The following is a 25,922-nucleotide window of genomic DNA, read 5'->3' on the forward strand; positions in this document are numbered from 1 at the left end:
AACGAGAAAGAGAGATGCAGAGTGCGCGCACAAGGAAACAAATGACGCGAGGGGGGATGGAGGTAGAAAAAGTATATGTATTCGCAGCGCAGAATGAAACATGAGCAATCATACCAGCACCAATGCAACGGATTCTATCAGAACTCCGCGAGTTAAAGGTGCTTGGGCGAGAGTAGCACTAGGATGGGTGACTTCCTGCGAAGTCCTTATATTTCACCCATTTTCTTAGGAAGTCCTCATGTTGCACCCATTTTTTTGCAGATGATTCTTTCGACGATACGCGCGACTTGAATTATGGTCCTCAGGTTTATTCGCAAATGTGAGTCATGGCACCGTAGCATTTTACTTGATATTAGAACGAGCACGGGAGGTGCAGTGCGCACGCACAAGGAAACAAATGACGGGAGGGGGAAGAAAGGAGAAGGAGTTTATGTATTTGCAGCGTGGAATTAAACGGGTGCGATCATACCAGCACTAATGCACCGGATCCCGTCAGAACTCTGCAGTTAAGTGTGTTTGGGCGAGAGTAGTACTCGGATGGGAGACCTCTTGGGAAGTCCTCGTGTCGCACTAATTTTTTTTTCAGACGGGTCATTCGACGTTACGCACGACTGGAACTAGGGTCCACTGGTTTATACGCACATGTGAGACAAGAAGCAGGGACATTTTAATCGATATTAGAACGAGAATGAGAGATGCAGAGTGCACGCACAAGGAAACAAATGACGGGAGGGGGGATAGAGGGAGAAAAAGTTTATGTATTTGCAGCGCAGAATGAAACATGAGCAATCATACCAGCACCAACGCAACGGATTCGATCAGAACTCCGCAAGTTAATGGTTCTTGGGCGAGAGTAGCACTAGGATGGGTGACCTCCTGCGAAGTCCTTATATTTCACCCATTTTCTTAGGATGTCCTCGTGTTGCACCCATTTTTTTGCAGATGATTCTTTCGACGATACGCACGACTTGAATTATGGTCCTCAGGTTTATTCGCAAATGTGAGTCACGGCACCGTAGCATTTTACTTGATATTAGAACGAGCACGGGAGGTGCAAAGCGCACGCACAATTAAACAAATGACGGGAGGGGGAAGAAAGGAGAAGGAGTTTATGTATTTGCAGCGCAAAATTAAACGGGTGCGATCATACCAGCACTAATGCACCGGATCCCATCAGAACTCCGCAGTTAAGTGTACTTGGGCGAGAGTAGTACTCGGATGGGTGACCTCTTGGGAAGTCCTCGTGTCGCACCAATTTTTTTTCGGACGGGTCGTTCAACGTTACGCGCGACTGGAATTAGGGTCCGCTGGTTTATACATAAATGTGAGCCAAGAAGCAGGAGCATTTTAATCGATATTAGAACGAGAAGGAGAGATGCAGAGTGCACGCACAAGGAAACAAATGACGGGAAGGGGGATGGAGGGAGAAAAAGTGTATGTATTTGCAGCGCAGAATGAAACATGAGCAATCATACCAGCACCAATGCAACGGATTCTATCAGAACTCCCCAAGTTAAGGGTGCTTGGGCGAGAGTAGCACTAGGATGGGTGACCTCCTGCGAAGTCCTTATATTTCACCCTTTTTCTTAGGAAGTCCTCGTGTTGTACCCATTTTTTTGCAGATTATTCTTTCGACAATACGCGCGACTTGAATTATGGTCCTCAGGTTTATTCGCAAATGTGAGTCACGGCACCGTAGCATTTTACTTGATATTAGAACGAGCACGGGAGGTGCAGTGCGCACGCACAAGGAAACAAATGACGGGAAGGGGAAGAAAGGATAAGGAGTTTATGTATTTGCAACGCAAAATTAAACTGGTGCGATCATACCAGCACTAATGCACCAGATCCCATCAGAACTCCGCAGTTAAGTGTGCTCGGGCGAGAGTAGTACTCGGATGGGTGACCTCCTGGGAAGTCCTCGTGTCGTACCAATTTTTTTTCAGACGGGTCGTTCAACATTATGCGCGACTGGAACTGGGGTCCGCTGGTTTATACGCAATTGTGAGGCAAGAAGCAGGGGCATTTTAATCGATATTAGAATGAGAATGAGAGGTGCAGTGTGAACGCACAAGGAAATAAATGATGGGAGGGGGGGAGGGAAGAAGGAGTGTATGTATTTTCAGCACCAAATTAAACAGGTGCGGTCACACCAGCACAAATGCACCGGATCCCATCAGAACTCCTTAGTTAAGTGTGCTTTGGCGAAAGTAGTACAATGATGGGTTACCTCCTGCGAAGTTCTCGTGTTGCACCCATTTTCTTTTCTTCAGATGTGCCGTTCGACGTTACGCGCGACTTTAATTATGGTCCGCAGATTTATTCGCAAATGTGAGTCACGGCGCCGTGGCATTTTACTTGATATTTGAACAAGAACGAGAGGTGCAGTGCGCACGCACAAGGAAACAAATGACGGGAGGGGGAAGAAAGGAGAAGGAGTGTATGTTTTTGCAGCGCGAAATGAAACAGGTGCGATCATACCAGCACAAATGCAACGGATTCTATCAGAACTCCGTAGGTAAGGATGCTTGGGCGAGAGTAGTACTAGCATGGGTTACCTCCTGCGAAGTCCTTATATTTCACCCATTTTCTTGTGAAGTCCTCGTGTTGCACCCATTTTTTTGCAGATGATTCTTTCGATGTTACGCGCGACTTGAATTATGCGCCTCAGGTTTATTCGCAAATGTGAGTCACGGCGCTGTAGCATTTTACTTGATATTAGAACGAGAACGGGAGGTGCAGTGCGGACGCACAAGGAAACAAATGACGGGAGGAGGAAGAAAGGGGAATAAGTTTATGTATTTGTAGCGCAAAATTAAACAGGTGCGATCATACCAGCACTAATGCACCGGATCCCATCAGAACTCCGCAGTGAAGTGTGCTTTGGCGAGATTAGTACTCGGATGGGTGACCTCCTGGGAAGTCCTCGTGTCGCACCAATTTTTTTTCAGACGGGTCGTTCGATGTTACGCGCGTCTGGAACTAGAGTCCGCTGGTTTATACGCAAATGTGAGTCAAGAAGCAGGGGCATTTTAATCGATATTAGAACGAGAATGAGAGGTGAAGTGTGAACGCACAAGGAAACAAATGACGGGAGGGGGAAGAAAGGAGAAGGAGTGTATGTATTTGCAGCGCGAAATTAAAAAGGTGTGATCATACCAGCACTAAAGCTCCGGATCCCATCAGAACTCCGCAGTTAAGTGTGCTTGGGCGAGAGTAGTACTCGGATGGGTCACCACCTGGGAAGCCCTCGTGTTGCACCTATTTCTTTTTTCGGATGGGTTGTTCGACGTTACGCGCGAATGGAATTATAAACCGCTGGTTTATTTGCAAAGGTGAGTCACGGTGCCGGGGCAAAATTACTTGATATTAGAACGAGAAAGAGAGATGCAGAGTGCACGCACAAGGAAACAAATGACGGGAGGGGAGTTGGAAGGAGAAAGAGTGTATGTATTTGCAGTGCAGAATAAAACATGAGGGATCATACCAGCACTAATGCAACGGATTCTATCAGAACTCCGCAGTTAAGGGTGCTTGGGCGAGAAAAGTACTCGGATGGGTGACCTCCTGCGAAGTCCTTATATTTCACCCATTTTCTTTGGTGGTCCTCGTGTTGCACCCATCTTTTTGCAGATGATTCTTTCGACGTTACGCGCGACTTGATTTATAGTCTGCAGGTTTATTCGCAAATGTGAGTCACGGCGCCGTTGCATTTTACTTGATATTAGAACGAGGACGGGAAGTGCAGTGCGCACGCACAAGGAAACAAATTACGGGATGAGGATGAAAAGAGAGGGAGTGTATGTATTTGAAGCGCAAAATTAAACAAGTGGCATCATACCAGCACTAATGCACTGGATCCCATCAGAACTCTGCAGTTAAGTGTACTTTGGCGAGAGTAGTACAAGGATGGGTGACCTCTTGGGAAGTCCTCGTATCGCAACAATTTTTTTTCAGATGGGTTGTTCGACGTTACGCGCGACTGGAACTATGGTCCGCTGGTTTATATGCAAATGTGAGTCAAGAATCAGGGGCATTTTAATCGATATTAGAACGAGAAGGAGAGGTGCAGTGTGAACGCACAAGGAAACAAATGATGGGAGGGGGGGAGGGAAGAAGGAGTGTATGTATTTTCAGCACAAAATTAAACAGGTGCGGTCACACCAGCACAAATGCACCAGATCCCATCAGAACTCCGCAGTTAAGTGTGCTTTGGCGAAAGTAGTACAATGATGGGTTACCTCCTGGGAAGTTCTCGTGTTGCACCCATTTTCTTTTTTTCAGATGTGCCGTTCGACATTACGCGCGACTTTAATTATGGTCCGCAGATTTTTTCGCAAATGTGAGTCACGGCGCCGTGGCATTTTACTTGATATTTGAACGAGAACGAGAGGTGCAGTGCGCACGCACAAGGAAACAAATGACGGGAGGGGGGATGAAGGGAGAAAAAGTGTATGTATTTGCAGCGCAGAATGAAACATGAGCAATCATACCCGCACCAATGCAACGGATTCTATCAGAACTCCGCAAGTTAAGGGTGCTTGGGCGAGAGTAGCACTAGGATGGGTGACCTCCTGCGAAGTCCTTATATTTCACCCATTTTCTTAGGAAGTCCTCGTGTTGCACCCATTTTTTTGCAGATGATTCTTTCGACGATACGCTCGACTTGAATTATGGTCCTCAGGTTTATTCGCAAATGTAAGTCACGGCACCGTAGCATTTTACTTTATATTAGAACGAGCACGGGAGGTGCAGTGCGCACGCACAAGGAAACAAATGACGGGAGGGGGGATGGAGGGTGAAAAAGTGTATGTATTTGCAGCGCAGAATGAAACATGAGCAATCATACCAGCACCAATGCAACGGATTCTATCAGAACTCCCCAAGTTAAGGGTGCTTGGGCGAGAGTAGCACTAGGATGGGTGACCTCCTGCGAAATCCTTATATTTCACAAATTTTCTTAGGAAGTCCTTGTGTTGCACCCATTTTTTTGCAGATGATTCTTTCGACGATACGCGCGACTTGAATTATGGCCCTCAGGTTTATTCGCAAATGTGAGTCACGGCACCGTAGCATTTTACTTTGTATTAGAAGGAGCACGGGAGGTGCAGTGCGCAGCACAAGGAAACAAATGACGGGAGGGGGAAGAAAGGGGAATGAGTTTATGTATTTGCAGCGCAAAATTAAACAGGTGCGATCATACCAGCACAAATGCACCGGATCTCATCAGAACTCCGCAGTTAAGTGTGCTTTGCTGAAAGTAGTACAATGATGGGTTACCTCGTGGGAAGTTCTCGTGTTGCGCCCATTTTTTTTTTCAGATGTGTCGTTCGACGTTACGCGCGACTTTAATTATGGTCCGCAGATTTATTCGCAAATGTGAGTCACGGCGCCGTGACATTGTACTTGATATTTGAACGAGAACGAGAGGTGCAGTGCGCACGCACTTGGAAACAAATGAGGGGAGGGGGAAGAAAGGAAAAGGAATTTATGTATTTGCAGCGCGAAATTAAACAGGTGTGATCATACCAGCACTAATGCACCGGATCCCATCAGAACTCCGCAGTTAAGTGTGCTTGGGCGAGAGTAGTACTCGGATGGGTGACCTCCTGCGAAGTCCTCGTGTCGCACCAATTTTTTTTCAGACGAGTCGTTCGACGTTACACGCCACTGGAACTAGGTTCCGCTGGTTTATACGCAAATGTGAGTAAAAAAGCAGGGGCATTTTAATCGATATTAGAACGAGAAGGAGAGGTGCAGTGTGAACGCACAAGGAAACAATTGATGGGAGGGGGAGGGAAGGAGAAGGAGTGTATGTATTTTCAGCACGAAATGAAACAGGTGCGATCATACCAGCACTAATGCAACGGATTCTATCATAACTCCGTAGGTAAGGGTGCTTGGGCGAGAGTAGTACTAGCATGGGTTACCTCCTGCGAAGTCCTTATATTTCACCCATTTTCTTAGGAAGTTCTCGTGTTGCACCCATTTTTTTGCAGATGATTCTTTCGACGATACGCGCGACTTGAATTATGGTCCTCAGGTTTATTCGCAAATGTAAGTCACGGCAACGTAGCATTTTACTTTATATTAGAAGGAGCACGGGAGGTGCAGTGCGCACGCACAAGGAAACAAATGACGGGAGGGGGAAGAAATGGGAATGAGTTTATGTATTTGCAGCGCAAAATTAAACAGGTGCGATCATACCAGCACAAATGCACCGGATCCCATCAGAACTCCGCAGTTAGGTGTGCTTTGGTGAAAGTAGTACAATGATGGATTACCTCGTGGGAAGTTCTCGTGTTGCACCCATTTTCTTTTTTTTCAGATGTGTCGTTCGACGTTACGCGCGACTTTAATTATGGTCCGAAGATTTATTCGCAAATGTGAGTCACGGCGTCGTGGCATTGTACTTGATATTTGAACGAGAACGAGAGGTGCAGTGCGCACGCACTTGGAAACAAATGACGGGAGGGGGAAGAAAGGAGAAGGAATTTATGTATTTGCAGCGCGAAATTAAACAGGTGCGATCATACCAGCATTAATGCACCGGATCCCATCAGAACTCTGCAGTTAAGTGTGCTTGGGCGAGAGTAGTACTCGGATGGGTGAGCTCCTGGGAAGTCCTCGTGTTGCACTAATTTTTTTTTCAGACGGGTCGTTCGACGTTACGCGCGACTGAAACTTGGGTCCACTGGTTTATACGCAAATGTGAGTCAAGAAGCAGGGGCATTTTAATTGATATTGGAACGAGAAAGAGAGATGCAGAGTGCACGCACAAGGAAACAAATGACGGGAGGGGCGCACAAGGAAACAAATGACGGGAGGGGGGATGGAGGGAGAAAAAGTGTATATGTTTGCAGCGCAGAATGAAACATGAGCAATCATACCAGCACCAATGCAACGGATTCTATCAGAACTCCGCAAGTTAAGGGTGCTTGGGCGAGAGAAGCACTAGGATGGGTGACCTCCTGCGAAGTCCTTATATTTCACCTATTTTCTTAGGAAGTCCTCGTGTTGCACCCATTTTTTTGCAGATGATTCTTTCGACGATACCCGCGACTTGAATTATGGTCCTCAAGTTTATTCGCAAATATGAGTCACGGAACCATAGCATTTTACTTGATATCAGAACGAGCACGGGAGGTACAGTGCGCACGCACAAGGAAACAAATGACGGGAGGGGGAAGAAAGGAGAAGGAGTTTATGTATTTGCAGCGCGGAATTAAACGGGTGCGATCATACCAGCACAAATGCACCGGATCCCATCAGAACTCCGCAGTTAAGTGTGCTTTGGCGAAAGTAGTACAATGATGGGTTACCTCTTGGGAAGTTCTCGTGTTACACCCATTTTCTTTTTTTCAGATGTGCCGTTCGACGTTACGCGCGACTTTAATTATGGTCCGCAGATTTATTCGCAAATGTGAGTCACGGCGCCGTGGCATTTTACTTGATATTTGAACGAGAAGGAGAGGTGCAGTGTGAACGCACAAGGAAACAATTGATGGGAGGGGGAGGGAAGGAGAAGGAGTGTATGTATTTTCAGCACGAAATGAAACAGGTGCGATCATACCAGCACTAATGCAACGGATTCTATCAGAACTCCGTAGGTAAGGGTGCTTGGGCGAGAGTAGTACTAGCATGGGTTACCTCCTGCGAAGTCCTTATATTTCACCCATTTTCTTGTAAAGTCTTCGTGATGCACCCATTTTCTTTTTTTCAGATGTGCCGTTCGATGTTACGCGCGACTTTAATTATGGTCCACATATTTATTCGCAAATGTGAGTCACGGCACCATGGCATTTTACTTGATATTTAAACGAGAACGAGAGGTGCAGTGCGCATGCACAAGGAAACAAATGACGGGAGGGGGAAGAAAGGAGACGGAGTTTATGTATTTACAGCGCGAAATTAAACCGGTGCGATCATACCAGCACTAATGCACCGGATCCCATCAGAACTCCGCAGTTAAGTGTGCTTGGGCGAGATTAGTACTCGGATGGGTGACCTCACGGGAAGTCCTCGTGTCGCACTAATTTTTTTTTTCAGACGGGTCGTTCGACGTTACGCGCGTCTGGAACTAGGGTCCGCTGGTTTATACGCAAATGTGAGTTCAGAAGCAGGGGCATTTTAATCGCTATTAGAACGAGAATGAGAGGTGAAGTGTGAACGCACAAGGAAACAAATGACGGGAGGGGGAAGAAAGGAGAAGGAGTGTATGTATTTACAGCAGAAAATTAAATAGGTGCGATCATACCAGCACCAAAGCTCCGGATCCCATCAGAACTCCGCAGTTAAGTGTGCTTGGGCGAGGGTAGTACTCGGATGGGTGACTACCTGGGAAGCCCTCGTGTTGCACCTTTTTTTTTTTCGGATGGGTTGTTCGACGTTACGCGCGAATGGAATTATAAACCGCTGGTTCATTTGCAAAGGTGAGTCACGGTGCCGGGGCATATTACTTGATATTAGAACGAGAAAGAGAGATGCAGAGTGCACGCACAAGAAAACAAATGACGGGAGGGGGGATAGAATGAGAAAGAATGTATGTATTTGCAGTGCGGAATGAAACATGAGGGATCATACCAGCACTAATGCAACGGATTCTATCAGAACTCCGTAGTTAAGGGTGCTTGGGCGAGAAAAGTACTCGGATGGATGACCTCCTGCGAAGTCCTTATATTTCACCCATTTTCTTGGGAGATCCTCGTGTTGCACCCATCTTTTTGCAGATGATTCTTTCGACGTTACGGGCGACTTGATTTATGGTCCGCAGGTTTATTCGCAAATGTGAGTCACGGAGCCGTGGCATTTTACTTGATATTAGAAGGAGAAGGAATTTATGTATTTGCAGCGCTAAATTAATCAGGTGCGATCATACCACCACTAATACACCGGATCCCATCAGAACTCCGCAGTTAAGTGTGCTTGGGCGAGAGTAGTACTCGGATGGGAGACCTCTTGGGAAGTCCTCGTGTCGCACCAATTTTTTTTCAGACGGGTCGTTCGACGTTACGCGCGACTGGAACTAGGGTCCACTGGTTTATACGCAAATGTGAGTCAAGAAGCAGGGGCATTTTAATCGATATTAGAACGAGAATGAGATGTGCAGTGTGAACGCACAAGGAAACAATTGATGGGAGGGGGAGGGAAGGAAAAGGAGTGTATGTATTTTCAGCACGAAATGAAACAGTTGCGATGATACCAGCACTAATACAACAGATTCTATCAGAACTCCGTAGGTAAGGGTGCTTGGGCGAGACTAGTACTAGCATGGGTTACCTCCTGCGAAGTCCTTATATTTCATCCATTTTCTTGTGAAGTCCTTGTGTTGCACCCATTTTTTTTCAGATGATTCTTTCGACATTACGCCCGACTTGAATTATGGTCCTCAGGTTTATTCGCAAATGTGAGTCACGGCGCTGTAGCATTTTACTTGATATTAGAACGAGAACGGGAGGCGCAGTGCGCACGCACAAGGAAATAAATGACGGTAGGGGGAAGAAAGGAGAAGGAGTGTATGTATTTGCAGCGCGAAACTAAAGAGGTGAGATCATACCAGCACTAAAGCCCCGGATCCCATCAGAACTCTGCAGTTAAGTGTGCTTGGGCGAGATTAGTACTCGGATGGTTGACCTCCTGGGAAGTCCTCGTGTCGCACCAATTTTTTTTCAGACTGGTCGTTCGACGTTACGCGCGTCTGGAACTAGGGTCCGCTGGTTTATACGCAAATGTGAGTCAAGAAGCAGGGGCATTTTAATCGATATTAGAACGAGAATGAGAGGTGAAGTGTAAACGCACAAGGAAACAAATGACGGGAGGGGGAAGAAAGGAGGAGTGTATGTATTTGCAGCGCGAAATTAAAGAGGTGCGATCATACCAGCACTAAAGCCCCGGATCCCATCAGAACTCCGCAGTTAAGTGTGCTTGGGCGAGAGTAGTACTCGGATGGGTGACCACCTGGGAAGCCCTCTTGTTCCACCTATTTTTTTTCGGATGGGTTGTTCAACGTTACGCGCGAATGGAATTATAAATCGCTGGTTCATTTGCAAAGGTGAGTCACGGTGCCGGGGCATATTACTTGATATTAGAACGAGAAAGAGAGATGCAGAGTGCACGCACAAGGAAACAAATGACGGGTGGGGAGATGGGAGGAGAAAGAGTGTATGTATTTGCAGTGCAAAATGAAACATGAGGGATCATACTAGCACTAATGCAACGGATTCTATCAGAACTCCGGAGTTAAGGGTGATTGGGCGAGAAAAGTACTCGGATGGGTGACCTCCTGCGAAGTCCTTATATTTCACCCATTTTCTTGGGAGGTCCTCGTGTTGCACCCATCTTTTTGTAGATGATTCTTTCGACGTTACGCGCAATTTGATTTATGGTCCGCAGGTTTATTCACAAATGTGAGTCACGGCGCCGTAGCATTTTACTTGATATTAGAACGAGTACGGGAAGTGCAGTGCGTACGCACAAGGAAACAAATGACGGGAGGAGGAAGAAAAGAGAAGGAGTGTATGTATTTGAAGCGCAAAATTAAACAAGTGGCATCATACCAGCACTAATGCACTTGATCCCATTAGAACTCTGTAGTTAAGCGTGCTTGGGTGAGAGTAGTACTCCGATGGGTGACCTATTGGGAAGTCCTCGTATCGCAACAATTTTTTTTCAGAAGGGTCGTTCGACGTTACGCGCGACTGGAACTATGGTCCACTGGTTTATATGCAAATGTGAGTCAAGAATCAGAGGCATTTTAATCGATATTCGAACGAGAAGGAGAGGTGCAGTGTGAACGCACAAGGAAACAAATGATGAGAGGGGGGGAGGGAAGAAGGAGTGTATGTATTTTCAGCACGAAATTAAACAGGTGCGGTCACACCAGCACTAATGCACCGGATCCCATCAGAACTCCGCAGTTAAGTGTGCTTTGGGGAAAGTAGTACAATGATGGGTTACCTCCTGGGAAGTTCTCATGTTGCACCCATTTTCTTTTTTTCAGATGTGCCGTTCGACGTTACGCGCGACTTTAATTATGGTCCGCAGATTTATTCGCAAATGTGAGTTACGGCGCCGTGGCATTTTACTTGATATTTGAACGAGAACGAGAGGTGCAGTGCGCACGCACAAGGAAACAAAGGACGGGAGGGGGAAGAAAGGAGAAGGAGTTTGTGTATTTGCAGCGCAGAATGAAACATGAGCAATCATACCAGCACCAATGCAACGGATTCTGTCAGAACTCCGCAAGTTAAGGGTGCTTGGGCGAGAGTAGCACTAGGATGGGTGACCTCCTGCAAAGTCCTTATATTTCACCAATTTTCTTAGGAACTCCTCGTGTTGCACCCATTTTTTTGCAGATGATTCTTTCGACGATACGCGCGACTTGAATTATGGTCCACAGGTTTATTCGCAAATGTGAGTCACGGCACCGTAGCATTTTACTTGATATTAGAACGAGCACGGGAGGTGCAGTGCCCACGCACAAGGAAACAAATGACGGGAGGCGGAAGAAAGGAGAAAGAGTTTATGTATTTACAGTGTAGAATTAAACCGGTGCGATCATACCAGCACTAATGCACCGGATCCCATCAGAGCTCGGCAGTTAAGTGTGCTTGGGAGAGAGTTGTACTCGGATGGGTGATCTCTTGGGAAGTCCTTGTGTCGCACCAATTTTTTTTCAGACGGGTCGTTCGACGTTACGCGCGACTAGAACTGGGGTCCGCTGGTTTATACGCAATTGTGAGTCAAGAAGCAGGGACATTTTAATCGATATTAGAACGAGAAGGAGAGGTGCAGTGTGAACGCACAAGGAAACAATTGATGGGAGGGGGAGGGAAGGAGAAGGAGTGTATGTATTTTCAGCACGAAATGAAACAGGTGCGATCATACCAGCACTAATGGAACGGATTCTATCAGAACTCCGTAGGTAAGGTTGCTTGGGCGAGAGTAGTACTAGCATGGGTTACCTCCTGCGAAGTCTTTATATTTCACCCATTTTCTTGTGAAGTCCTCGTGTTGCACCTATTTTCTTTTTTTCAGATGTGCCGTTCGACGTTACGCACGACTTTAATTATGGTCCGCAGATTTATTCGTAAATGTGAGTCACAGCGCCGTGGCATTTTACTTCATATTTGAACGAGAACGAGAGGTGCAGTGCGCACGCACAAGGAAACAAATGAGAGGAGGGGGAAGAAAGGAGAAGGAGTTTATGTATTTGCAGAGCGAAATTAAATTGGTGCGATCATACCAGCACGAATGCACCGGGTCCCATCAGAACTCCGCAGTTAAGTGTGCTTGGGCGAGATTAGTACTCAGATGGGTGACCTCCTGGGAAGTCCTCGTGTCGCATTAATTTTTTTTTTAGACGGGTCGTTCGACGTTACGCGCGACTGGAAGTAGGGACGCCTGGTTCATACGCAAATGTGAGTCAAGAAGCAGGGGCATTTTAATCGATATTAGAACGAGAAGGAGAGATGCAGAGTGCACGCACAAGGAAACAAATGACGGGAGGGGGGATGGAGGGAGAAAAAGTGTATGTATTTGCAGCGCAGAATGAAACTTGAGCAATCATACCAGCACCAATGCAACGGATTCTTTCAGAACTCCCCAAGTTAAGGGTGCTTGGGCGAGAGTAGCACTAGGATGGGTGACCTCCTGCGAAGTCCTTATATTTCACCCATTTTCTTAAGAAGTCCTCGTGTTGCACCCATTTTTTTGCAGATGATTCATTCGACGATACGCGCGACTTGAATTATGGTCCTCAGTTTTATTCGCAAATGTGAGTCACGGCACCGTAGCATTTTACTTGAATTAGAACGAGCACGGGAGGTGCACTGCGCACGCACAAGGAAACAAATGACGGGAGGGGGAAGAAAGGAGAAGGAGTTTATGTATTTGCAGCGCGGAATTAAACGGGTGCGATCATACCAGTACTAATGCACCGGATCCAATCAGAAGTCCGTAGTTAAGTGTGCTTGGGCGAGAGTAGTACTCGGATGGGTGACCTCTTGGGAAGTCCTCGTGTCGCACCAATTTTTTTTCAAACGGGTCGTTCGACGTTACGCGCGACTGGAACTGGGGTCAGCTGGTTTATACGCAATTGTGAGTCAAGAAGCAGGGGCATTTTAATCGATATTAGAATGAGAAGGAAAGGCGCAGTGTGAACGCACAAGGAAACAATTGATGGGAGGGGGAGGGAAGGAGAAGGAGTGTATGTATTTTCAGCACGAAATGAAACAGGTGCGATCATACCAGCACTAATGCAACGGATTCTATCAGAACTCCGTAGGTAAGGGTGCTTGGGCGAGAGTAGTTCTAGCATGGGTTACCTCCTGCGAAGTCCTTATATTTCACCCATTTTCTTGTGAAGTCCTCATGTTGCACACATTTTCTTTTTTTCAGATGTGTCGTTCGACGTTACGCGCCACTTTAATTATGGTCCGCAGATTTATTCGCAAATGTGAGTCAAGGCACCGTGGCATTTTACATGATATTTGAACGATAACGAGAGGTGCAGTGCGCACACGCAAGGAAACAAATGACGGGAGGGGGAAGAATGGAGAAGGAGTTTATGTATTTGCAGCGCGAAATTAAACAGGTGTGATCATACCAGTACTAATGCACCGGATCCCATTAGAACTCCGCAGTTAAGTGTGCTTGGACGAGAGTAGTACTCGGATGGGTGACCTCTTGGGAAGTCCTCGTGTCGCACTAATTTTTTTTTTCAGACGGGTCGTTCGACGTTACGCGCGACTGGAACTAGGGTCCACTGGTTTATACGCAAATGTGAGTCAAGAAGCAGGAGCATTTTAATCGATATTAGAACGAGAAGGAGAGATGCAGACTGCACGTACAAGGAAACAAATGACGGGAGGAGGGATGGAGGGAGAAAAAGTGTATGTATTTGCAGCGCAGAATGAAATATGAGCAATCATACCAGCACCAATACAACGGATTCTATCAGAACTCCGCAAGTTAAGGGTGCTTGGGCGAGAGTAGAACTAGGATGGGTGACCTCCTGCGAAGTCCTTATATTTCACCCATGTTCTCAGGAAGTCCTCGTGTTGCACCCATTTTTTTGCAGATGATTCTTTCGACGATACGCGCGACTTGAATTATGGTCCTAAGGTTTATTCGCAAATGTGAGTCACGGCACCATAGCATTTAACTTGATATTAGAACGAGCACGGGAGGTGCAGTGCGCACGCACAAGGAAATAAATGATGAGAGGGGGAAGAAAGGAGAAGGAGTTTACATATTTGCAGCGCAAAATTAAACGGGTGCGATCATACCAGCATTAATGCATCGGATTCCATCAGAACTTCGCAGTTAAGTGTGCTTGTGTGAGAGTAGTACTCGGATGGGTGACCTCCTGGGAAGTCCTCGTGTCGCACCAATTTTTTTTCAGACGGGTCGTTCGACTTTACGCGCGATTGGAATTAGGGTCCGCTGGTTTATACACAAATGTGAGTCAAGAAGCAGGGGCATTTTAATCGATATTAGAACGAGAAGGAGAGATGCAGAGTGCACGTACAAGGAAACAAATGACGGGAGGGGGGATGCAGGGAGAAAAAGTGTATGTATTTGCAGCGCAGAATGAAACATGAGCAATCATACCAGCACCAATGCAACGGATTCTTTCAGAACTCCGCAAGTTAAGGGTGCTTGGGCGAGAGTAGCACTAGGATGGGTGACCTCCTGCGAAGTCCTTATATTTCACCCATTTTCTTAAGAAGTCCTCGTGTTGCACCCATTTTTTTGCAGATGATTCATTCGACGATACGCGCGACTTGAATTATGGTCCTCAGGTTTATTCGCAAATGCGAGTCATGGCACCGTAGCATTTTACTTGATATTAGAACGAGAACGGGAGGTGCAGTGCGCATGCACAAGGAAACAAATGACGGGAGGGGGAAGAAAGGAGAAGGAATTTATGTATTTGCAGCGCGGAATTAAACGGGTGCGATCATACCAGCACTATGCACCGGATCCCATCAGAACTCAGCAGTTAATTGTGCTTGGGCGAGAGTAGTACTCGGATGGGTGACCTCCTGGGAAGTCCTTGTGTCGCACAAATTTTTTTTCAGACGGGTCGAGAATGAGAGGTGAAGTGTGAACGCACAAGGAAACAAATGACGGGAGGGGGAAGAAAGGAGGAGTGTATGTATTTGCAGTGCGAAATTAAAGAGGTGCGATCATACCAGCACTAAAGCCCCGGATCCCATCAGAACTCCGCAGTTAAGTGTGCTTGGGCCAGAGTAGTACTCAGATGGATGAAAACCTAGGAAGCCCTCGTGTTGCACCTATGTTTTTTCGGATGGGTTGTTCGACGTTACGCGCGAATGGAATTATAAACCGCTGGTTCATTTGCAAAGGTGAGTCACGGTGTCGGGGCATATTACTTGATATTAGAACGAGAAAGATAGATGCAGAGTGCACGCACAAGGAAACAAATGACGGGAGGGGGGATGGGAGGAGAAAGAGTGTATGTATTTGCAGCGCAGAATGAAACATGAGGGATCATACCAGCACTAATGCAACGGATTCTATTAGAACTCCGCAGTTAAGGGTGCTTGGGCGAGAAAAGTACTCGGATGGGTGACCTCCTGCGAAGTCCTTATATTTCACCCATTTTCTTAGGAAGTACTCGTGTTGCACCCATTTTTTTGCAGATGATTCTTTCAACAATACGCGCAACTTGAATTATGGTCCTCAGATTTATTCGCAAATGTGAGTCACGGCATCGTAGTATTTTACTTGATATTAGAACGAGCACAGGAGGTGCATTGCGCACGCACAAGGAAACAAATGACGGGAGGGGAAAGAAAGGAGAAGGAGTTTATTTACTTGCAGCGCAGAATTAAACGGGTGCGATCATACCAGCACTAATGCACTGGATCCCATCAGAACTCTGCAGTTAAGTGTGCTTGGGCGAGAGTAGTACTCGGATGGGTGACCTCATGGGAAGTCCTCGTGTCGCACCAATTTTTTTTCAGACAGGTCGTTCGATGTTACGCACGACTGGAACTATGGTCCGCTGGTTTATACACAAATATAAGTCAAGAATTAGGGGCATTTTAATCGATATTAGAACGAGAATGAGAGGTGCATTGTGAACGCACAAGGAAACAAATGATGGGAGGGGGGAGGGAAGAAGGAGTGTATGTATTTTCAGCATGAAATTAAACAAGTGCGGTCACACCAGCACAAATGCACCGGATCCCATCAGAACTCCGCAGTTAAGTGTACTTTGGCAAAAGTAGTACAATGATGGGTTACCTCCTGGGAAGTTCTCGTGCTGCACCCATTTTCTTTTTTTCAGATGTGCCGTTCGACGTTACGAGCGACTTTAATTATGGTCCGCAGATTTATTCGCAAATGTGAGTCACGGCACCGTGGCATTTTACTTTATATTTGAACGAGAACGAGAGGTGCAGTGCGCACGCACAAGGAAAAAAACACGGGAGGGGGAAGAAAGGAGGAGTTTATGTATTTGCAGCGCGAAATGAAACAGGTGCGATCATACCAGCACTAATACAACGGATTCTATTAGAACTCCGTAGGTAAGGGTGCTTGGGCAAGAGTAGTACTAGCATGGGTTACCTCCTGGGAAGTCCTTATATTTCATCCATTTTCTTGTGAAGTCCTCGTGTTGCACCTATTTTTTTGCAGATGATTATTTCGACGTTACGCGCGACTTGAATTATGGTCCTCAGGTTTATACGCAAATGTGAGTCATGGCGCTGTACCATTTTACTTGATATTAAAACGAAAACGGGAGGTTCAGTACGCACGCACAAGGAAACAAATTACGGGAGGGGGAAGAAAGGAGAAGGAGTTTATGTATTTGCAGCGCGAAATGAAACAGGTGCGATCATACCAGCACTAAGTCAACGGATTCTATCAGAACTCAGTAGGTAAGGGTGCTTAAGCGAGAGTAGTACAAGCATGGGTTACCTCCTGGGAAGTCCTTGTGTTGCACCCATTTTTTTGCAGATGATTCTTTCGACGTAACGCGCGACTTGAATTATGGTCCTCAGATTTATTCGCAAATATGAGTCACGGCGCTGTAGCATTTTACTTGATATTAGAACGAGAATGGGAGGTGCAGTGCGCACGTACAAGGAAACAAATGACGGGAGGGGGAAGAAAGGGGAATGAGTTTATGTATTTGCAGCGCGAAATTAAACAGGTGCGATCATTCCAGCACTAATGCTCTGGATCCCATCAGAACTCCGCAGTGAAGTGTGCTTGGGCGAAATTAGTAATCGGATGGGTGACCCCCTGGGAAGTCCTCGTGTCGCACCAATTTTTTTTCAGACGGGTCGTTCAACGTTACACACCTCTGGAACTAGGGTCCGCTGGTTTATACGCAAATGGGAGTCAAGAAGCAGGGGCATTTTAATCGATATTAGGACGAGAATGAGAGGTGAAGTGTGAACGCACAAGGAAACAAATGACAGGAGGGGGAAGAAAGGAGAAGGAGTGTATGTATTTGCAGCGCGAAAGTGAACAGGTGCGATCATACCAGCACTAAAGCTCCGGATCCCATCAGAACTCCGCAGTTAAGTGTGTTGGGGCGAGCATAGTACTCGGATGGGTGACCACTTGGGAAGCCCTCGTGTTGCACCTATTTTTCTCGGATGGGTTGTTAGACGTTACGCGTGAATAGAATTATAAACCGCTGGTTCATTTACAAAGATGAGTCACGGTGCCGGGGCATATTACTTGATATTAGAATGAGAAAGAGAAATGCAGAGTGCACACACAAGGAAACAAATGACGGGATGGGGGATGGGAGGAGAAAGAGTGTATGTATTTGCAGTGCAGAATGAAACATGAGGGATCATACCAGCACTAATGCAACGGATTCTATCAGACCTCCGCAGTTAAGGGTGCTTGGGCGAGAAAAGTACTCGGATGGGTGACCTCCTGCGAAGTCCTTATATTTCACCCATTTTCTTGGGAGGTCCTCGTGTTGCACCCATCTTTTTGCAGATGATTCTTTCGACTTTATGCGCGACTTGATTTATGGTCCGCAGGTTTATTCGCAAATGTGAGTCACGGCGCCGTGGCATTTTACTTGATATTAGAACGAGTACGGGAGGTGCAGTGCACACGCACAAGGAAACAAATGACGGGAGGAGGAAGAAAAGAGAAGGAGTGTATGTATTTGAAGCGCAAGATTAAACAAGTGGCATCATACCAGCACTAATGCACTGGATCCCATCAGAACTCTGCAGTTAAGCGTGCTTGGGCGAGAGTAGTACTCGGATGGGTGACCTCTTGGGAAGTCCTCGTATCGCAACAATTTTTTTTTCAGATGGGTCGTTCGACGTTACGCGCGACTGGAACTATGGTCCGCTGATTTATACGCAAATGTGAGTCAAGAATCAGGGGCATTTTAATCGATATTAGAACGAGAAGGAGAGGTGCAGTGTGAACGCATAAGGAAACAAATGATGGAAGGGGGGGAGGGAAGAAGGAGTGTATGTATTTTCAGAACGAAATTAAACAGGTGCGGTCACACCAGCACAAATGCACCGGATCCCATCAGAACTCCGCAGTTAAGTGTGTTTTGACGAAAGTAGTACAATGATGGGTTACCTCCTGGGAAGTTCTCGAGTTGCACCCATTTTCTTTTTTTCAGATGTGCCGTTTGACGTTACGCGCGACTTTAATTATGGTCCGCAGATTTATTCGCAAATGTGAGTCACGGCGATGTGGTATTTTACTTGATATTTGAACGAGAACGAGAGGTGCAGTGCGCACGCACAAGGAAACAAATGATGGGATGGGGAAGAACGGAGAAGTAGTTTATCTATTTGCAGCGCAAAATTAAGCCGTTGCGATCAAACCAGCACTAATGCACCGTATTCCATCAGAACTCCGCAGTTAAGTGTGCTTGGGCGAGAGTAGTACTCGGATGGGTGACCACCTGGGAAGCCCTCGTGTTGTACCTATTTTTTTTCGGATGGATTGTTCGACGTTACGCGCGAAGGGAATTATAAACCGCTGGTTCATTTGCAAAGATGAGTCACGGTGCCGGGGCATATTACTTGATATTAGAACGAGAAAGCGAGATGAAGAGTGCACGCACAAGGAAACAAATGACGGGAGGGGGGATGGGAGGAGAAATAGTGTATGTATTTGCAGTGCAGAATGAAACATGAGGGATCATACCAGCACTAATACAACGGATTCTATCAGAACTCCGCTGTTAAGGGTGCTTGGGCGAGAAAAGTACTCGGATGGGTGACCTCCTGCGAAGTCCTTATATTTCGCCCATTTTCTTGGGAGGTACTCGTGTTGCACCCATCTTTTTGTAGATGATTCTTTCGACGTTACGCGCGACTTGATTTATGGTCCGCAGGTTTATTCGCAAATGTGAGTCACGGCGCCGTGGCATTTTACTTGATATTAGAACAAGTACGGGAGGTGCAGTGCGCACGCACAAGGAAACAAATGACGGGATGAGGAAGAAACGAGGAGTGTATCTATTTGAAGCGCAAAATTAAACAAGTGGCATCATACCAGCGATAATGCACTGGATCCCATCAGAACCCTGCAGTTAAATGTGCTTGGGCGAGAGTAGTACTCGGATGGGTGACCTCTTGGGAAGTCCTCGTATCGCAACAATTTTTTTTCAGATGGGTCGTTCGACGTTACGCGTGATTGGAACTATGGTCCGCTCGTTTATACGCAAATGTTAGTCAAGAATCAGGGGCATTTTAATCGATTTTAGAACGATAAGGAGAGGTGCAGTGTGAACGCACAAGGAAACAAATGATGGGAGGGGGGGAGGGAAGAAGGAGTGCATGTATTTTCAGCACGAAATTAAACAGGTGCGGTCACACCAGCACAAATGCACCGGAACCCATCAGAACTCCGCAGTTAAGTGTGCTTTGGCGAAAGTAGTACAATGATGGGTTACCTCCTGGGAAGTTCTCGTGTCGCACCCATTTTCTTTTTTTCAGATGTGTCGTTCGACGTTACGCGCGACTTTAATTATGGTCCGCAGATTTATTCGCAAATGTGAGTCACAGCGCCGTGGCATTTTACTTGATATTTGAACGAGAACGAGAGGTGCTGTGTGAACGCACAAGGAAACAAATGATGGGATGGGGAAGAACGGAGAAGTAGTTTATCTATTTGCAGCGCAAAATTAAGCCGTTGCGATCAAACCAGCACTAATGCACCGTATTCCATCAGAACTCCGCAGTTAAGTGTGCTTGGGCGAGAGTAGTACTCGGATGGGTGACCTCCTGGGAAGTCCTCGCGTCGCACTAATTTTTTTTTCAGACAGGTCGTTCGACGTTACGCGCGACTGGAACTAGGGTCCACTGGTTTATACGCAAATGTGAGTCAAGAAGTAGGGGCCATTTAATGGATATTAGAACGAGAAGGAGAGATGCAGAGTGCACGCACAAGGAAACAAATGTCGGGAGGGGGGATGGAGGGAGAAAAAGTGTATGTATTTGCAACGCAGAATGAAACATGAGCAATCATACCAGCACAAATGCAATGGATTCTATCAGAACTCCGCAGTTAAGGGTGCTTGGGCGAGAAAAGTACTCGGATGGGTGACCTCCTACGAAGTCCTTATATTTCACCCATTTTCTTTGGAAGTCCTCGTGTTGCACACATTTTTTTGCAGATCATTCTTTCGACGATACGTGCGACTTGAATTATGGTCCTCAGGTTTATTCGCAAATGTGAGTCACGGCACCGTAGATTTTTACTTGATATTAGAACGAGCACGGGAGGTGCAGTGCGCACGCACAAGGAAACAAATGACGGGATGGGGAAGAAAGGAGAAGGAGTTTATGTATTTGCAGCGTAGAATTAAACGGTTGCGATCATACCATCACTAATGCACCGGATCCCATCAGAACTCCGCAGTTAAGTGTGCATGGGCGAGAGTAGTACTCAAATGGGTGACCTCATGGGAAGTCTTCATGTCGCACCAATTTTTTTTCAGACGGGTCGTTCGACGTTACGCGGGACTGGAACTGGGGTCCGCTTGTTTATACGCAAATGTGAGTCAAGAATCAGGGGCATTTTAATCGATATTAGAACGAGAAGGAGAGGTGCAGTGTGAACGCACAAGGAAACAATTGGTGGGAGGGGGAGGGAAGGAGAAGGAGTGTATGTATTTTCAGCACGAAATGAAACAGGTGCGATCATACCAGCACTAATGCAATGGATTCTATCAGAACTCCGTAGGTAAGGGTGCTTGGGCGAGAGTAGTACTAGCATGGGTTACCTCCTGCGAAGTCCTTATATTTCACCCATTTTCTTGTGAAGTCCTCGTGTTGCACCCATTTTTTTGCAGATAATTCTTTCGACGTTACGTGCGACTTGAATTATGGTCCTCGGGTTTATTCGCAAATGTGAGTCACAGCGCTGTAGCTTTTTACTTGATATTAGAACGTGAACGGGAGGTGCAGTGCGCACGCACAAGGAAACAAATGACGAGAGGGGGAAGAAAGGGGAATGAGTTTATGTATTTGCAGCGCGAAATTAAACAGGTGTGATCATACCAGCACTAATGCACCGGATCCCATCAGAACTCCGCAGTGAAGTGTGCTTGGGCGAGATTAATACTTGGATGGGTGACCTCCTGGGAAGTCCTCGTGTTGCACAAATTTTTTTTCAGACTGGTCGTTCGACGTTACGCTCGTCTGGAACTTGGGTACGCTGGTTTATACGCAAATGTGAGTCAAAAAGCACGGGCATTTTAATCGATATTAGAACGAGAATGAGAGGTGCAGTGTGAACGCACAAGGAAACAATTGACGGGATGGGGAATAAAGGAGAAGGAGTGTATGTATTTGCAGCGCGAAATTAAACAGGTGCGATCATACCAGCACTAATGCTCCGGATCCCATCAGAACTCCGCAGTTAAGTGTGCTTAGGGGAGGGTAGTACTCGGATGGGTGACCACTTGGGAAGCCCTTGTGTTGCACCTATTTTTTTTCGGATGGGTTGTTCGACGTTACGCGCAAATGGAATTATAAACCGCTGGTTCATTTGCAAAGGTGAGTCACGGCGCCGTGGCATTTTACTTGATATTTGAACGAGAACGAGAGGTGCAGTGCGCACGAATAAGGAAAGAAATGACGGGAGGGGGGATGGAAGGAGAAAGAGTGTATGTATTTGCAGTGTGGAATGAAACGTGAGGGATCATACCAGCACTAATGCAACGGATTCTATCAGAACTCCGCAGTTAAGGGTGCTTGGGCGAGAAAAGTACTCGGATGGGTGACCTCCTGCGAAGTCCTTTTATTTCACCCATTTTCTTGGGAGGTCCTCGTGTTGCACCCATCATTTTGCAGATGATTCTTTCGACTTTATGCGCGACTTGATTTATGGTCCGCAGGTTTATTCGCAAATGTGAGTCACGGCGCCGTGGCATTTTACTCGATATTAGAACGAGTACGGGAGGTGCAGTGCGCACGCACAAGGAAACAAATGACGGGAGGAGGAAGAAAAGAGAATGAGTGTATGTATTTGAAGCGCAAAATTAAACAAGTGGCATCATACCAGCACTAATGCACTGGATCCCATCAGAACTCTGCAGTTAAGCGTGCTTGGGCGAGAGTAGTACTCGGATGGGTGACCTCTTGGGAAGTCCTCGTATCGCAACAATTTTTTTTCAGATGGGTCGTTCGACGTTACGCGCGACTGGAACTATGGTCCGCTGATTTATACGCAAATGTGAGTCAAGAATCAGGGGCATTTTAATCGATATTAGAACGAGAAGGAGAGGTGCAGTGTGAACGCACAAGGAAACAAATGATGGAAGGGGGGGAGGGAAGAAGGAGTGTATGTATTTTCAGCACGAAATTAAACAGGTGCGGTCACACCAGCACAAATGCACCGAATCCCATCAGAACTCCGCAGTTAAGTGTGCTTTGGCGAAAGTAGTACAATGATGGGTTACCCCCTGGGAAGTTCTCGTGTTCCACCCATTTTCTTTTTTTCAGATGTGCTGTTCGACGTTACGCGCGACTTTAATTATGGTCCTAAGGTTTTTTCGCAAATGTGAGTCAAGGCGCCGTGGCATTTTACTTGATATTTGAACGAGAACGAGAGGTGCAGTGCGCACGCACAAGAAAACAAATGACGGGAGGGGGAAGAAAGGGGAATGAGTTTATGTATTTGCAGCGCAAAATTAAACAGGTGTGATCATACCAGCATTAATGCACCGGATCCCATCAGAACTCTGCAGTTAAGTGTGCATGGGCGAGATTAGTACTCAGATGGGTGACCTCTTGGGAAGTCCTAGTGTCGCACAAATTTTTTTTCAGACGGGTCGTTCGACGTTACTCGCGTCTGGAACTAGGATCCACTGGTTTATACGCAAATGTGAGTCAAGAAGCAGGGGCATTTTAATCGATATTAGAACGAGATGAGGAAGAAAGGGGAAAGAGTGTATGTATTTGCAGCGCGAAATTAAACAGGTGCGATCATACCAGCACTAATGCTCCGGATCCCATCAGAACTCGGCAGTTAAGTGTGCTTAGGGGAGGGTAGTACTCGGATGGGTGACCACTTGGGAAGCCCTCGTGTTGCACCTATTTTTCTTTGGATGGGTTGTTCGACGTTACGCGCGAATGGAATTATAAACCGCTGGTTCATTTACAAAGGTGAGTCATAGTGCCGGGGTATATTACTTGATATTAGAACGAGAAAGAGAGATGCAGAGTGCACACACAAGGAAACAAATGACAAGAGGGGGGATGAAAGGAGAAAGAGTGTATGTATTTGCAGTGCATAATGAAACATAAGGGATCATACCAGCACTAATGCAACGGATTCTATCAGAACTCCACAGTTAAGGGTGCTTGGGCGAGAAAAGTACTCGGATGGGTGACCTCCTGCGAAGTCCTTATATTTCACCTATTTTCATAGAAAATTCTCGTGTTGCACCCATTTTTTTGCAGATGATTCTTTCGACGTTACGCGCGACTTGAATTATGGTCCTCGGGTTTATTCGCAAATGTGAGTCACGGCACCGCAGCATTTTACTTGATATTAGAACGAGCACAGGAGGTGCAGTGCGCACGCACAAGGAAACAAATGAAGGGAGGAGGAAGAAAGGAGAAGGAGTTTATGTATTTGCAGCGCGGAATTAAACGGGTGCGATCATACCAGCACTAAAGCTTCAGATCCCATCAGAACGCCGCAGTTAAGTGTGTTTGGGCGAGAGTAGTACTCGGATGGGTCACCACCTGGGAAGCCCTCGTGGTGCACCTATTTTTTTTTCGGATGGGTTGTTCGACGTTACGCGCGAATGGAATTATAAACCGCCGGTTCATTTGCAAAGGTGAGTCACGGTGCCGGGGTATATTACTTGATATTAGAACGAGAAAGAGAGATGCAGAGTACACGCACAAGGAAACAAATGACGGGAGGGGGGATAGAAGGAGAAAGAGTATATGTATTTGCAGTGCAGAATGAAACATGAGGGATCATACCAGCACTAATGCAACGGATTCTATCAGAACTCTGCAGTTAAGGGTGCTTGGGCGAAAAATGTACTCGGATGGGTGACCTCCTGCGAAGTCCTTATATTTCACCCATTTTCTTGGGAGGTCCTCGTGTTGCACCCGTCTTTTTGCAGATGATTCTTTCAACGTTATGCGCGACTTGATTTATGGTCCGCAGGTTTATTCGCAAATGTGAGTCACGGCGCCGTGGCATTTTACTTGATATTAGAACGAGTACGGGAGGTGCAGTGCGCACGCACAAGGAAACAAATGACGGGATGAGGAAGAAAAGAAAAGGAGTGTAGGCATTTGAAGCGCAAAAGTAAACAAGTGGCATCATACCAGCACTAATGCACTGGATCCCATCAGAACTCTGCTGTTTAGTGTGCTTGGGAAAGAATAGTACTCGGATGGGTGACCTCTTGGGAAGTCCTTGTATCGCAACAATTTTTTTTTAGATGGGTCGTTCGACATTACACGCGACTGGAACTATGGTCAGCTGGTTTATACGCAAATGTGAGTCAAGAATCAGGGGCATTTTAATCGATATTAGAACGAGAAGGAGAGGTGCAGTGTGAACGCACAACGAAACAAATGATGGGAGGGGGGGAGGGAAGAAGGAGTGTATGTATTTTCGGCACGAAATTAAACAGGTGCGGTCACACCAGCACAAATGCACCGGATCCCATCAGAACTCCGCAGTTAAGTGTGCTTTGGCAAAAGTAGTACAATGATGGGTTACCTCCTAGGAAGTTCTCGTGTTGCACCCATCTTTTTGCAGATGATTCTTTCGACTTTATGCGCGACTTGATTTATGGTCCGCAGGTTTATTCGCAAATGTGAGTCACGGCGCCGTGGCATTTTACTTGATATTAGAACGAGTACGGGAGGTGCAGTGCGCACGCACAAGGAAACAAATGACGGGAGGAGGAAGGAAAGAGAAGGAGTGTACGTATTTGAAGCGCAAAATTAAACAAGTGGCATCATACCAGCACTAATGCACTGGATCCCATCAGAACTCTGCAGTTAAGCGTGCTTGGGCGAGAGTAGTACTCGGATGGGTGACCTCTTGGGAAGTCCTCGTATCGCAACAATTTTTTTTCAGATGGGTCGTTCGACGTTACGCGCGACTGGAACTATGGTCCGCTGATTTATACGCAAATGTGAGTCAAGAATCAGGGGCATTTTAATCGATATTAGAACGAGAAGGAGAGGTGCAGTGTGAACGCACAAGGAAACAAATGATGGAAGGGGGGGAGGGAAGAAGGAGTGTATGTATTTTCAGAACGAAATTAAACAGGTGCGGTCACACCAGCACAAATGCACCGGATCCCATGAGAACTCCGCAGTTAAGTGTGTTTTGACGAAAGTAGTACAATGATGGGTTACCTCCTGGGAAGTTCTCGAGTTGCACCCATTTTCTTTTTTTCA

The 25,922-nt window shown here is 46.5% G+C and overlaps 10 non-coding genes and 38 pseudogenes across 10 annotated transcripts; all 48 read left to right on the forward strand.

The window, feature by feature from the left end:
- Positions 1-455: 455 nt before the first annotated feature.
- Positions 456-574, forward strand: LOC148260325 (5S ribosomal RNA; annotated as a pseudogene).
- Positions 575-1,136: 562 nt separating this feature from the next.
- On the forward strand, positions 1,137-1,255 carry LOC148260326 (5S ribosomal RNA). The gene has a single exon (XR_015819751.1). It is a non-coding gene; the product is annotated as a 5S ribosomal RNA (ribosomal RNA).
- A 561-nt stretch (positions 1,256-1,816) lies between these two features.
- On the forward strand, positions 1,817-1,935 carry LOC148260327 (5S ribosomal RNA). Its single transcript, XR_015819813.1, has one exon. It is a non-coding gene; the product is annotated as a 5S ribosomal RNA (ribosomal RNA).
- A 204-nt stretch (positions 1,936-2,139) lies between these two features.
- On the forward strand, positions 2,140-2,258 carry LOC148260328 (5S ribosomal RNA; annotated as a pseudogene).
- A 563-nt stretch (positions 2,259-2,821) lies between these two features.
- Positions 2,822-2,940, forward strand: LOC148260329 (5S ribosomal RNA; annotated as a pseudogene).
- Positions 2,941-3,145: 205 nt separating this feature from the next.
- On the forward strand, positions 3,146-3,264 carry LOC148260330 (5S ribosomal RNA). Its single transcript, XR_015821024.1, has one exon. It is a non-coding gene; the product is annotated as a 5S ribosomal RNA (ribosomal RNA).
- Positions 3,265-4,150: 886 nt separating this feature from the next.
- LOC148260331 (5S ribosomal RNA) lies at positions 4,151-4,269 on the forward strand (annotated as a pseudogene).
- Positions 4,270-5,189: 920 nt separating this feature from the next.
- LOC148260332 (5S ribosomal RNA) lies at positions 5,190-5,308 on the forward strand (annotated as a pseudogene).
- A 207-nt stretch (positions 5,309-5,515) lies between these two features.
- Positions 5,516-5,634, forward strand: LOC148260333 (5S ribosomal RNA). Its single transcript, XR_015821142.1, has one exon. It is a non-coding gene; the product is annotated as a 5S ribosomal RNA (ribosomal RNA).
- Positions 5,635-6,193: 559 nt separating this feature from the next.
- Positions 6,194-6,312, forward strand: LOC148260334 (5S ribosomal RNA; annotated as a pseudogene).
- A 210-nt stretch (positions 6,313-6,522) lies between these two features.
- LOC148260335 (5S ribosomal RNA) lies at positions 6,523-6,641 on the forward strand (annotated as a pseudogene).
- A 590-nt stretch (positions 6,642-7,231) lies between these two features.
- LOC148260336 (5S ribosomal RNA) lies at positions 7,232-7,350 on the forward strand (annotated as a pseudogene).
- A 567-nt stretch (positions 7,351-7,917) lies between these two features.
- On the forward strand, positions 7,918-8,036 carry LOC148260337 (5S ribosomal RNA). Its single transcript, XR_015821137.1, has one exon. It is a non-coding gene; the product is annotated as a 5S ribosomal RNA (ribosomal RNA).
- Positions 8,037-8,243: 207 nt separating this feature from the next.
- LOC148260338 (5S ribosomal RNA) lies at positions 8,244-8,362 on the forward strand. The gene has a single exon (XR_015820467.1). It is a non-coding gene; the product is annotated as a 5S ribosomal RNA (ribosomal RNA).
- Positions 8,363-8,864: 502 nt separating this feature from the next.
- On the forward strand, positions 8,865-8,983 carry LOC148260339 (5S ribosomal RNA). Its single transcript, XR_015819904.1, has one exon. It is a non-coding gene; the product is annotated as a 5S ribosomal RNA (ribosomal RNA).
- A 559-nt stretch (positions 8,984-9,542) lies between these two features.
- On the forward strand, positions 9,543-9,661 carry LOC148260340 (5S ribosomal RNA; annotated as a pseudogene).
- Positions 9,662-9,863: 202 nt separating this feature from the next.
- On the forward strand, positions 9,864-9,982 carry LOC148260341 (5S ribosomal RNA; annotated as a pseudogene).
- A 561-nt stretch (positions 9,983-10,543) lies between these two features.
- On the forward strand, positions 10,544-10,661 carry LOC148260342 (5S ribosomal RNA; annotated as a pseudogene).
- Positions 10,662-10,865: 204 nt separating this feature from the next.
- On the forward strand, positions 10,866-10,984 carry LOC148260343 (5S ribosomal RNA; annotated as a pseudogene).
- Positions 10,985-11,548: 564 nt separating this feature from the next.
- On the forward strand, positions 11,549-11,667 carry LOC148260344 (5S ribosomal RNA; annotated as a pseudogene).
- A 563-nt stretch (positions 11,668-12,230) lies between these two features.
- On the forward strand, positions 12,231-12,349 carry LOC148260345 (5S ribosomal RNA). Its single transcript, XR_015820971.1, has one exon. It is a non-coding gene; the product is annotated as a 5S ribosomal RNA (ribosomal RNA).
- A 561-nt stretch (positions 12,350-12,910) lies between these two features.
- On the forward strand, positions 12,911-13,029 carry LOC148260346 (5S ribosomal RNA; annotated as a pseudogene).
- Positions 13,030-13,592: 563 nt separating this feature from the next.
- On the forward strand, positions 13,593-13,711 carry LOC148260347 (5S ribosomal RNA; annotated as a pseudogene).
- Positions 13,712-14,274: 563 nt separating this feature from the next.
- Positions 14,275-14,393, forward strand: LOC148260348 (5S ribosomal RNA; annotated as a pseudogene).
- Positions 14,394-14,954: 561 nt separating this feature from the next.
- LOC148260349 (5S ribosomal RNA) lies at positions 14,955-15,072 on the forward strand (annotated as a pseudogene).
- A 111-nt stretch (positions 15,073-15,183) lies between these two features.
- On the forward strand, positions 15,184-15,302 carry LOC148260350 (5S ribosomal RNA; annotated as a pseudogene).
- A 560-nt stretch (positions 15,303-15,862) lies between these two features.
- Positions 15,863-15,981, forward strand: LOC148260351 (5S ribosomal RNA). The gene has a single exon (XR_015820271.1). It is a non-coding gene; the product is annotated as a 5S ribosomal RNA (ribosomal RNA).
- A 203-nt stretch (positions 15,982-16,184) lies between these two features.
- LOC148260352 (5S ribosomal RNA) lies at positions 16,185-16,303 on the forward strand (annotated as a pseudogene).
- Positions 16,304-16,508: 205 nt separating this feature from the next.
- On the forward strand, positions 16,509-16,627 carry LOC148260353 (5S ribosomal RNA; annotated as a pseudogene).
- Positions 16,628-17,186: 559 nt separating this feature from the next.
- On the forward strand, positions 17,187-17,305 carry LOC148260354 (5S ribosomal RNA; annotated as a pseudogene).
- Positions 17,306-17,510: 205 nt separating this feature from the next.
- On the forward strand, positions 17,511-17,629 carry LOC148260355 (5S ribosomal RNA). The gene has a single exon (XR_015820590.1). It is a non-coding gene; the product is annotated as a 5S ribosomal RNA (ribosomal RNA).
- A 560-nt stretch (positions 17,630-18,189) lies between these two features.
- LOC148260356 (5S ribosomal RNA) lies at positions 18,190-18,307 on the forward strand (annotated as a pseudogene).
- Positions 18,308-18,512: 205 nt separating this feature from the next.
- LOC148260357 (5S ribosomal RNA) lies at positions 18,513-18,631 on the forward strand (annotated as a pseudogene).
- Positions 18,632-18,840: 209 nt separating this feature from the next.
- LOC148260358 (5S ribosomal RNA) lies at positions 18,841-18,959 on the forward strand (annotated as a pseudogene).
- An 880-nt stretch (positions 18,960-19,839) lies between these two features.
- LOC148260359 (5S ribosomal RNA) lies at positions 19,840-19,958 on the forward strand (annotated as a pseudogene).
- Positions 19,959-20,167: 209 nt separating this feature from the next.
- LOC148260360 (5S ribosomal RNA) lies at positions 20,168-20,286 on the forward strand (annotated as a pseudogene).
- A 561-nt stretch (positions 20,287-20,847) lies between these two features.
- LOC148260361 (5S ribosomal RNA) lies at positions 20,848-20,966 on the forward strand (annotated as a pseudogene).
- Positions 20,967-21,525: 559 nt separating this feature from the next.
- On the forward strand, positions 21,526-21,644 carry LOC148260362 (5S ribosomal RNA; annotated as a pseudogene).
- Positions 21,645-21,849: 205 nt separating this feature from the next.
- LOC148260363 (5S ribosomal RNA) lies at positions 21,850-21,968 on the forward strand (annotated as a pseudogene).
- A 206-nt stretch (positions 21,969-22,174) lies between these two features.
- Positions 22,175-22,293, forward strand: LOC148260364 (5S ribosomal RNA; annotated as a pseudogene).
- A 236-nt stretch (positions 22,294-22,529) lies between these two features.
- LOC148260365 (5S ribosomal RNA) lies at positions 22,530-22,647 on the forward strand (annotated as a pseudogene).
- Positions 22,648-22,851: 204 nt separating this feature from the next.
- Positions 22,852-22,970, forward strand: LOC148260366 (5S ribosomal RNA; annotated as a pseudogene).
- A 209-nt stretch (positions 22,971-23,179) lies between these two features.
- LOC148260367 (5S ribosomal RNA) lies at positions 23,180-23,298 on the forward strand (annotated as a pseudogene).
- Positions 23,299-23,460: 162 nt separating this feature from the next.
- LOC148260368 (5S ribosomal RNA) lies at positions 23,461-23,579 on the forward strand (annotated as a pseudogene).
- A 560-nt stretch (positions 23,580-24,139) lies between these two features.
- Positions 24,140-24,258, forward strand: LOC148260369 (5S ribosomal RNA; annotated as a pseudogene).
- An 884-nt stretch (positions 24,259-25,142) lies between these two features.
- On the forward strand, positions 25,143-25,261 carry LOC148260370 (5S ribosomal RNA; annotated as a pseudogene).
- Positions 25,262-25,467: 206 nt separating this feature from the next.
- Positions 25,468-25,585, forward strand: LOC148260371 (5S ribosomal RNA; annotated as a pseudogene).
- A 204-nt stretch (positions 25,586-25,789) lies between these two features.
- LOC148260372 (5S ribosomal RNA) lies at positions 25,790-25,908 on the forward strand (annotated as a pseudogene).
- Positions 25,909-25,922: the final 14 nt, after the last annotated feature.

The sequence above is a fragment of the Carica papaya genome, chromosome 5 (genome assembly GCF_054855325.1).
Source record: "Carica papaya isolate Zhongbai chromosome 5, ASM5485532v1, whole genome shotgun sequence".
Taxonomy (NCBI): Eukaryota; Viridiplantae; Streptophyta; class Magnoliopsida; order Brassicales; family Caricaceae; genus Carica; species Carica papaya.